This window comes from Octopus sinensis, linkage group LG3 (assembly GCF_006345805.1).
Source record: "Octopus sinensis linkage group LG3, ASM634580v1, whole genome shotgun sequence".
In the NCBI taxonomy this organism is placed as follows: Eukaryota; Metazoa; Mollusca; class Cephalopoda; order Octopoda; family Octopodidae; genus Octopus; species Octopus sinensis.
This window is the reverse complement of record NC_042999.1, coordinates 100,751,265-100,763,590: the sequence shown is the minus strand read 5'-3', so window position 1 is coordinate 100,763,590 and position 12,326 is coordinate 100,751,265.

Genomic DNA, 12,326 nt, shown 5'->3' with positions numbered 1-12,326 from the left:
CAATATATTCACGATAATACAAGTGTCTGTGTATGTATAAAGAAGAGTATATTTCAGATGTCCACTTCACTTGATAGTGAATAACTGGTGCATGATGAACTTATGGCATAGTCTGTTACACAGTATCAGGCATTACTCGAAACCAGAGTTTGGTTCCAATGTCAAGGCAAATCGAGTCAACATGTAGAATATGGTTTGTGACTGGAACAATTTGACCCAATACTTACTCTCTCTGAAAGCTGGGTGAAGTAGTCGACCATATATATATATTATTATTATTATTATTATTATTATTATTATTAAGATGGTGAGCTAGCAGAATCGTTAGCACACCAGGCAAAATGCTTAGCAGTATTTTGCCTATTGCTACATTCTGAGTTCAAATTCCGCCAAGATTGACATTGCCTTTCATCCTTTTGGGATCAGTAAAATAAGTACCAGTTGAACCCTGGTGTCGATGTAATCAACTCATTCCCTACCCCAAAATTGCTACCCTTGTGGCAAAATTTGAAACCATTATTATTATCATTATTATTATTATTATTATTATTATTATTATTATTAAGGCAGCGAACTGGCAGATTTGTTATCATGCTGAACAAAATACTTAGTTGCATTTCTTTCAACTCATTATATTTTAAGCTCAATTCCTGCCACGGTCAAGTTTGCCTTTCATCGCTTCAGGGACTATAAAATAAGTACCAGTTAAGCACTAGGATCAGTGTAACCAACTATCCCTTCCTTCAAAATTTCAGGCCTTGTGCCTAGAGTAGAAAGAATTATTATTAATAGTAATAATAATAATAATAATAATAATAATTTTATATCTTACATCTTGCACTGCAGAACATTCCCTTCATAAGTGTTTGACTGACAGTCAAAATGACTTTATTGTGTGTACATGTGTATGTGTGTTAGTGTGTGTATGGTAATTGCTTCATCTTGTCAGATGATAGCCGTCCTGTGATGATACATTGGTTTATTATTGAATTACAGCGGCATTCATTTGTACAATATGTATGTCATTCTCTCAGTACTCACAATTGAATAACCAATGACAAGCAACAGTAAGAAGGCTGGTTACTATTCTCAGCCTCAGATTATATATTAGAGAGCTTTCTCATAAATTTTTCCAATAAGGGGAGACCCACAATTGATTTGATTTTGGAATTTTTACTGCGTATCCAGTGATAAACCTGAGCCTCTTTATGCCCACATTCAAAATATACATACATATAGAAACTGAGTCTTTCATATAAGGATTTTCCATCTATATAGTTTGTCAATCAGAACTAAAGAGCAACTATCTACCTATGGGGTGAGGTATCTCACACTAAACACAAAACTCGGTATTCACATCTGCAGTAAATGTTAGGTCCTTGGTGACGGTGCTGGTTTAGCTGCCAACAACCTGAACATGCAACAGGTTGTATTTGCTTACACGTTACAGATATTTATGTGTATATAAATATATATATATAAGTATACTCACACACAGACACATATAGATACATATTATAAATATATATATATATATATATATATATATATATATTATATATATATATATATACAGACACATATATACACACACAAACATATATTCACACACACATATACTCACTATTATGTGTATGTATGTAGAAATGGATGTAGTTAATATGTGTATGTAAATAAATGTATGCATGTATTATACACACAGACACACATGCACATATACATACTGTAGGAGTGTGTGTGTATGTATGTGCAAACATACGCAGGTCAATTGCGCTGCTATAACTAATGGCTGTATATTTAAATTAAACCTCTGTAATTCTTGTTAGAAATTTGCCAAAATATTTATTTTTTTTCCTCCCAGTTGACTGTGCTTAAAATTGTTTTTGAAAACTTTCTTCTGTCAGTTACATACATTTGTATGTAAACACATTTGTAAATATTTCTTGTATGTTCGTTTATGTGTATATGTATGTGTGTATATATACACACATATTATATATATATATATATATATATATATATATATATATGTATGTTTCTATATATATATATATATAATGTATGTAATATATATATAAAATAAAAGCTATCATTAAGCATGATATAAACATTCAGTACCCTGTCATGCATGTGTGTGCATGTATATGAACACATAAATGCATTTGTGTGTGTGTGTATGTATGTATATGTATATATATATATATATATATAATATATATATATATACATATATAGTACATATGCATAATATATATATATGTATATATATATATATATATATAATAATAATAATAATATTAGGGAGCAAATCCAAACTTACAGGGAAAAATTAGATTTAGGATTAAATCTAATTTTATGGTATAAATATATATATATATTATATTAAATTAGAGATAAAACCACTATCAGGCAAATCAAACAGTGAAAAACATAAGCCAATACATAGAAATAAAATTCCAAATTAAAATATTTAAATTAAGTTAAGATTTTAAAAATTATTTAAATTAATAATTTAAACTTATAAATTTGATTTGCCTGATAGTGGTTTTATCTCTAATTTAATATAATATATATATATATATATATATATATATATATATATATATATATATATATATATATATAATATATAAAGTACATATACATAATATATATGTGTATATATATATACATAACACTGAAAACACTCCCAAAATATACATATGTATATATATCATTATATATACAGGTGATTATTTATATATATATATGTATATATATATATATATATATATATATATATATATATATATATATATATATATATAAGGCATACATACACTTATATACATTGTGTATTGTAATTCCTTTATTTTTTATTTTTTTTATTTTTGTGTCTGCAAATTATAATAATTCCTAATTGAAGAGTAAAATGCTTAATTTTTTATATTTTTGATTGGTTATGAAATAAAAAAATTTAAAAAAAACGACATTTTAAAATATCAATCAGGCATTGCGAGTTCAACTACTTCACACTTCATGAATTAGTTTTTCTCTTTTCGTTTTTGTCTTGTTTACTTTCTTTCTCAACCTCCCCTCTCTCTCTATCTCCCCTATCTCTGCCCCTTGCTCTTGTATGTGTGGGTGTGTGTGCAGCTACGGTTGAAATGTAAGTTTTTGTGTGTGTGTGAGTATGTGCATGTGTTTACAAGGCTCACTTTATGTATGTGCTTACAAGGTTCACTTTGTAACCACATTGTTTTAAATTCCAGTGGGCAAAATTTTGTTTATTCTTTTTTTATTTCCAGCCCAACAGCTGTAACCATGCTGAAGCAATGCCTCTGCAATTAGTACTTTTCTACAGTACTTAGCTTTTGGTGAATGAGGGAATTTAATGCTACTGCCCTCATAATGTATATTATCCAGATACCTTTTGAATACATTTATATCCATTTCATGTAGATTGCTCAGTTTGTTTTGATGCTATGGGCCTTTGAACATTGGTCTATTGTAGAACAAGGTCCTGACTTTCAAAGGGAAAGGTAGAACTTATGGGTTTGTGAAGCAATGACTACTTTTTGGATTGATATATTTCTAAATACTGAAGTTTGATGCAAGCCAGCCCTTAAAGGATCTTCTATGTATATAGTCCATTGTATATCTTTCCTATTTCTCTCTATAGTGAATAGAATTTAAGCGCTTTCAACATCCCCCAGTAACTTGCTTTGACACAATCTTTTTCATAAACAGCGGTTCTAGTTTTGCTGTTTAATACTGTGCGACAACCATAAATGTGAACAGTAGTCCAGACAGTTTCTGCTCTCACATACTGAATGATCATGGATCCATCCTATGTGCTATTTTCCTGTATGTGCACATATTTTATTTATTTCTATATATTCTTTCTTTGTTCTTTCTCACTTGCTCACCATCTTTTGCCTACCTTTGAATTTATTTACCTGACCATTGATCATATTACTACTCCTAATAAAATAAAAACTCCTTTTATTTAGAATCTAAATTACAACTGTAGTTCACTACCTTATTCTCCACTTCTTCTTCTTCTGAAGTTCTCCATCTTTTGTCCTAAATAAATATCATCATCATCATTTAACATTTGTTTTCCATATTGGCATGGGTTGGACAGTTTAATGGGAGCTGCCAGTCAGAGAGCTGCTCAGACTCTAATTGTCTGTTATGACATGGTACCTATGGTTGGATGCCCTGCCTAATGCCTACCACTTTACAGAGTGTGCTGGGTGTTTTCTATGTAGCACCAGCACAAATGCTTTTTACATGGCACAGGCATGAAATAGAAGCAAAATTTTTTCTAGTCAATTGAAACTTTAAGTTCTAGTCAAAATGACTTTATAATATGTGTGTATGCTAAATTGGCAAGCTGGCAGAAACATTAGCATGCTGGGCAAAATGTTTAGTGGTATTTCATTTGTCTTTACGTTCTGAGTTCAACTTTGCCTTTCATCCTTTTGGAGTCAATAAATTAAGTACCAGTTGTGTACCAGGGTCGATCTAATTGACTGGCCCCCTCCCCAAAAATTTCGGACATTGTGCCTAGAGTAGAAAAGAATGTGTGTATGCTTGTGTGCTCCAGAATATACCATAAATAATTTTAGTATGGTATTTTTTAGAAAAGATGCCAAAACTACAAAGTGAAAGAACAGAAAAAAGAAGCTAACCTCTGACATATGATATGAAGAAAATATGTGTGATCTTACCTCAAGAATGTTCTATGCACTATATCACTCATCAGGTAGTAAAAAGAAAGAATCTCTGTGACCAGTAATCACAAGAGTGGGTATTAAAATCTCCAGAATGGACAAATATAAAAAGAAACAAAAACAAATATTTATACCTAACAAGATGAAGCTATCTTATGAGAAAAAACTACATTAAAATGTTCAACATGGAATTAACTTTCTTGGAACTGAAGGAAATATAGGAGAAAAAAACCCTTTGTTCATGGTTGCACCAACTGTCAACCATCAATTTAATAAAAAAAACTTGAAGGAACTTGACCTTTTAGCATTTAAACCAGCCATGTCCAACAAAAATATTTTACCTGTTTTTATGTTCATACCAGCTAGATCTAGCCTTTTACACATTGTCATTCTCAAAATATGCAATCACATCATCAAAACCTTGCAGCTACAAGATAATGCATAATTAATTCAAAACAACAGTGAAACATGGGGCATGACTGCTAAAGACATGTGTAGGCTTGAAAGAAATGAAGCTAGTATGATCTGCTGGATGTGTAATGTCTTCAGGTGAAGAGTTAAAATTGTCTTCAGACTAGAGTCTGCAAAGCTACAGCCTTCGTGGATGCAAAACCATTGGTTGCTCTATGACCAGACATTAACTTTGTTACTTTAATATATATCTATATATATATAAAACAAAGGATGTCTGAGTGTAATGTACGTATGCATTTCTACAGTTTTCAACCAAATTTCACCAAACTTTACACATATTACTTATGTGCCAAGGATAGTCATGAACTGTAACATTTTGCCCAGAGATCCCACACAAAGTGAGAAACTAGGGAAAACAGTGTTTTACATGGGCTTTACTCTAAAAACGTCTACAGTTTTCAACTGATTCTCTCTCTTTACTCTCTGTTTATTTCTCTCTTCTCTCTCTTTTTGTTATTCTCTGTTTCCCTTGCTTTTGCATATTCTCTCTCACTCTCTGTAATAGTTCCTCTCTTTTAGCTTATGTCTGTTTCTTTCACACTCTCTCTCTCTCTCTCTCCCTTTAACTTACACACTAACTTCTGTCTACAAACTGACATCCGTGTTGTTAAAGTTAGTTGTGCATAAAAATCTCTGTTGTTACGGTTTTTGTATGTTCTCCCAGAAAAATAATTTAGTTACTTTAAATTTTTGTTCACCCAGTGTGTTTAAATTCAGTTTTGCCACATCTGCCTTAAAATTGACTTCAGTGTATTTCAGTTTTATCATGCATAAATATCTATGTCTTTACAGTATTTGTATGCTCTCCCTACAACATTACTTCACTTATTCTAAATTTTTTGCATTCTGTCTATGTGAATACACTATTTACATTTCCCCCTCTATTGAAAAACATTGTGCGTGCAGTCATGCATATGACCGCTATGGGTCACATACAACTGATAAGCCTTTATTGCTAACCAATGATATTTCAACCATGCCACTGAGCAGTCATGCATTGGAAAAAGCTATCCTAAAGTGGCTCAAGTTTTTTCACTCAAGCTATTTTCTTCTGGAGCTTTATATGCTCAAACAAGGTTTGTAAGATCTGTCTACAAATTGACTTCCTTGTCTATATATATAAAATTCTTTCTCTGTCTGTTCTCTATGCATTTTCAAACGACTTGACCAAATCAAATCAAATTTTACAAGGTAATAGTATCAGCCCCCATGAGTGTCAACATGTATTTTCTTTTTCCTTTTGGATTAAAACAATATAACATTAGCACTGGTTCAGTATTACATGTCAAAAGTGAAAGAATAAGATCTATATTGTAATGTCATATAATATTGTTTCACTTTTATTCTTTCACTTTTAATTCTACTGTGATAAATAAATGAATAATTCATATCCTAATGTGAACAACATTATGAATCGGCAACTTTCTGTCTTTACCGCCATAACAGCAGAATTATGTCAGTGTATGCTAACTGACATAATGAACTGCTGGAGGTGAAACTCTTGACAAAAAATAATTAAGTAGCAGGTCCAAGATATATAACAATGCACATTTATTGTTCAATTCCCAATTCATGATTATTGCAGCAGTTGCAAGGTTGCAAGGTATTTATAATTACATATTTACCCTTGAATTAATGGAGTCTCAATAGTGAAGGGAAATGGGACTTTCCTAAGATCAGCAAAGGCATACACATGCCCCCAACCCCAATTTTCCCCAACAACTTAGGGCCTGGAATACTTCAAACGGACGATTGACATGTCGCTTAGTCGAATTAGCCCATTATTTACTCCACAAATGTTTTGTCATCAATGCTGCACTTTCCAGTATCACCTGTTTCAATATACATGTAATATATATACAAACTATGCCATTTTAATACCAAGCAATGTCAGGTACCTCTGCTAGTATATATATATATATATATATATATATAATTTTAATATAACTCTAATTCAATTCTGTCGGTCATAAATGACCATGGGTGCACCTAAGAGGTTCCCCTTCAAGGTACAAGTCTGGGCAGAAAGGCACCTCACCGGTGAATGCACAACCTAGGGTTATTTTTATGGAAGACCAGCAGTCACCCATGCATACCAGCTTCTCCTCTCCATGCCACTGATGTTATGCAAGGGAGAGGCAAAGGCCCATACAGCTTGGCACCAGTGACATTGCAACTCATTTCTACAACTGAGTGAACTGGAGCAACATGGAATAAAGTGTTTTGCTCAAGAACACAACATGCAGCCCGGTCCAGGAATCGAACTCACAACTTCATGATTGTAAGCTTCATGCTCTAATCACTGAGCCATGCACCTTCACTCACATGGATGATGGTGCACTTGCTTTTAATGATTCTGCAAAGAATGAGGCTTGGAGAAGCCATTATGAAAGGCTGTTGAATGTGGAGAATGAATGGGAGGAGGAGAGCCTGCCAATTGTTGACCCAGTAGAGGGACCAGCTACCCAAATCGATAGCACCCTGGTAGATAAAGTCAGGAAAAGCCCCGGCCCATCAGGAATCACTGCTGAGATGCTTAAAATATCTGGTGGTATGGATTATGGTCTAGTCACCCGTATTGTAAACCAGGTAGTTCACGAAAGAGTCAAACCCAATGACTGGTGTAGCAGCACCATAAGCAACTGCTACAAAGGTAAAGGTGATGCTTTAGACAGAAATAACTACAGGGGTATCAAACTGCTGGATCAGGTGGTGAAAGTCACAGAGAGGGTCAAAGCCCAACTAATTAGAGAGAGAGCCTGCTTAGATGAAATGCAGTTTAGTTTTGTGCCAGGTAGAAGCACCACTGATGCTATATTCCTGGTAAGGCAACTGCAGAAAAAATACTTAGCCAAAGATGAACCCCTACACTTAGTTTTTGTTGACTTGGAGAAAGCCTTTGACAGGGTCCTCTGATTCCTTATCTGGTGCGTGATGCGGAAACTAGGAATTGATGAGTGATTGATAAGAGCTGTGCAGGCCCTGTACAGGGATTCCATTAGTAAGGTAAGGGTCAGCAATGAGTATAATGAAGAATTCAAGGTAGAAGTAGGGTTCACCAACGATCAGCCCTCGGACCCCTCATAGTCCTCCCGGCAATAACAAAGCAAAGGAATTCAAGACAGGTTGCCCCTGGAAGCTTCTCTATGCTGATGACCTTGCTCTCATAGTGGAATCACTACCAGAACTAGTGAAGAAATTTCAGGTGTGGAAGCAAGGTTTAAAATCAAAAGGCCTTAGATTCAATGTTGCAAAAACCAAAGTCCTAGTAAGTAGGAAGGTGAACACATCACAAACCTGCTCTATCTGTAGAAAATGTGTAGGTAGAAACTCTATAAGATGTACCAGTGTAAGCTATTGATGCGTAAGAGATGCAGCAACATCAAAGGAAGGTTAACTGGAATGACAGCTTTTGTGATGCACAGGAGCAATAAACACCGCAGATGCTTAGAAAACAGATTCTATCATATGCCAGGGGCAGAAACTACAAGTAGTTGATAGCTTCCGCTACCTAGGTGACCAAGTCTGTAGTGGAGATTGATGCTCGGCAAGCATTGCCACTAGAATAAGAATAGCCTGGGCAAAGTTCAGAAAGCTCCTACTTCTATTGGTGACAAAGGGCCTCTCGTTCAGAGTGAAAGGTAGATTGTATAATGCATGTGTGCACACTGCCATACTACACAGCAGTAAAACACGCACCATGACTGCTGAAGACGTGTAGGCTTAAAAGAAATGAAGCTAGTATGATCTGCTGGATGTGTAATGTTAGTGTGCACACACGACAGAGTGTAAGCACCCTGAGAGAAATGGTGGACATAAGAAGCATCAGATGTGGTGTACAAGAGAGATGACTGTGCTCGTGTGGTCCTGTGTTGCATATGGATGAGGAGAGCTGTGTGAAGAAGTGTCACACCCTAACAACTAACAGTGGAGGGAACCCATGGAAGAGGGAGACCCAGGAAGATATGGGATGAGGTGGTGAAGCATGACCTTCAAATGTTGGCCTCACAGAGGCAATGACAAGAGACCGAGACCTCTGGAGATATGCTACAAGTGATAAGACCCAGCAAATAAAGTGAGATCACAGCTGTAGCCTATACCAGTGTTACATAAACAGCCCATTTAAAAAGTACCTTTGAATCGTCAGGTGACACGCTGTGCTTGAAGACCTATTGAGTCAAATTCAAAATCAAAATCAAAAATCAAATCACAATCAAATGGAAATTGTAGTTGTGGCCGATGTCAGTGCCACCTGACTAGTTGGTGCTGGTAGTACGCAATAAGCACCATTCATGCGTGGGTCGTTGCCAGCCCTGTCCAACTGTCCAATCCATGCCAGCATCACAAACGGACATTAAACAATGATGATGATGATGATGATGAGAGAGGAGGAGAAAGAGAAATAGAGGTGGCTGTGAGAGAGAGAGAGAGAGTGATCGAAAAGCATGTGAATGGTAAGAGCTAAGCTTTAGAGTGCTCTGTTGATGGAGGAGACATTGTTGATTTGTTACTTTGTTAAGCTGAAGTATTTACAGAAGGTTTTTGCCATGAGATGAGTATGAATACTGTTGTTAGACTGGTCTATGGAGATAGTTATATTGTTGTGTATATATTGAGTTTCAAAGCAAAGCAAGAAGGAAATGTGAATGTTTTTTAGCAGGAGTACTACAGAATCATTTGGGTAAAAGTGTGTTTGGCCAGAAGATCTTCATAAGTCTTATGACTTATTTGTTGAAATTATAGGCTTCACTTGTGTTGAAAATTTTGGCTTCATTTGTGTGAGGTATGTTAAAAGACATATGATTAGAGTTACCAACTTAGCTGATTCATTTGCTGCCAATGGCTGTCATTAGAGAAAAAGAAAAGCTTCAATCGGTTAACTGACTAAAATATCAGAGGATTCAGAAGGTAAGAGGCATTGTGTTGCAGGAGGATGTAGAGTATATTACTTCTGTAGTACAATGGATGCAGTGGCTGTATTACATGGGTTAAATACTAAGAAAGAAATCAGGCATATTTGGTCTTCTGATATTTCTGGCAATTATATAGGTGGGTACGGAGACTAGCTAGTACAAACAGCTTAAAATAGGAAATTGTCTGGCTTCTGCACCAGTAGTTTTGGTATGTTACATACAATGTCCCCTCTAATTTTTGCCTGTGAGATGCCCAGTAATTTTCTATGTGCAAACTTTGTCTTCCTTTGCAAAGTATGTGTACATCCATGCGAGTAACCAATGCTTAAATCTCTCCAATTAAAAGAATAATTTGATTTCATCTTGAAACCTGTGTGTGCACATTTTTATCCTTTAAGCACTAAGTTGTAAAATGTGCACTACACACAAGCACACAACTTAGAAGGAATACTGGTTATATACATTGAATTATGATGATTTCAGAGAGATATGAGGTGAAATAGATGTCTTCAGTACAGAGAGTGAGACAACCAAATAGTTGACAGTGATATATAAGCTGCAGATGAACTTAGAGCAATAGATTAGTGAAACTTTGAACCAAAGTAACTAGAATACATTGTTACTTTTGGCCATGTGAGAGGTGAGTGGTGAAAACAGTGGATTCTATGTATGTTGGAGGTAGGGGAGGAGAGATGTGTCACATATTTTCAACAGTTAAAAACAATTTTTTTTCTCTCAAAGTGTTAGTTCCAGGACATCAGATCATTGTTCTCCATATGGCATATGAACTTTTCTAAATTCATGAATATCATTAATTTCATACAGCTTAGCACTGGTTGTTACAAATAGCTAATAATATAGCAATATACCTCATAAATAAACCAACAGGGAAGTCTCTATGTAGTTATTAAACCTGTCAGAAATAGAAACCAAATTTACCTTAAACTACACTCTGCTGTTTTAAAAATAAACTAAAGGATACATTGGATAATGAAGTCCAAGATACACTGGCTGTTTGAGAATACTTCTGATTATCAAAATACGTTTGGAGTACTTTTGATTATCAGTCTGTTTCATAAAGGTTGATCTGAGGCTAAACAACTCACAAATTCTGACTTATGACTCTCTAAAAATATTCAATGTTAATTCAAAAATTTATGCTTTACTTTCCATTATTATTATTTAGTCAGAGCAGGACAGGCAGAGCTAAAATCATAGAACCTGAATAAAATGTCTTGTTTATGCAGTTGTGTTCCTTTGTTCCATGTTCAAATTCCATTGGAGCCAGTTTTGCTTTTGATAATTACAGAGTTGAAGAAATTACAGTAGAGTACAGAACTTATAATCATGAAGGCTGAGTGGTTAATGAGTTCACTTTGCAACACATGGTTCTATCCTCAGTCCCAGCATGCCATTCATTGAGCAAGTATCTACTACTGTAGCCTCAGGTCAAACAATGTTTTGTGAGTGATTTTGATAGGTGGAAACTGTAGGAAGCCTGCCATTTAGGTATATATATATATATATATATATATATATTTAACAGGATGTTTACATTTCTTGTTGACATTATGACCGGTAGTTAAACAGATTTTTGAAATCTTTCGAATAAAAATAATCTCTTACATGTAAACAGGTAAAAGTTGGCAACCGGAAAAGTATCTGGCTTTAAAATTCTATTTCTATTAAGTCCCCGTCCAACTCATGCTTGAATGGAAAAACAGACATTAAACAAATAAATGAGCCCTCTGCTAAGAATCCTTCCAAAATCAAGGTCAAGACCTGTTAACGAACTTAGGACACTATTGATGGAACAGAAAATAAAGTACATCTGTTGTTATACCTATTGCAAATGCAAGTTGTAGATGATGATATCAATGACAATGTTGGTTGTAGCAGCAGCAGTGATGTCAGATTAGGACAATGATATTTCTCATGTTGGCATGACAAACACAGACAATTTCTTTGACCTTTCATTATCAGCAATATCTTTCTACAAGATGGATATTTTCCCAGGAAATCTTGTGCATATTTTTGACAGCTAGATGAACTGAAGCAATGTAGAATAAAATGACTTGCATAGAAACACAAAAAAATGCCTGCAGTGGATTTGAACTCACAATCTATGAGTGGTACATTACCATTTTATCCAGTTCATTTTGCTTTTCAGAACAATTATATGAACTTTTATATGAGATAGCCAACTCTTGAGAAAAAGCAT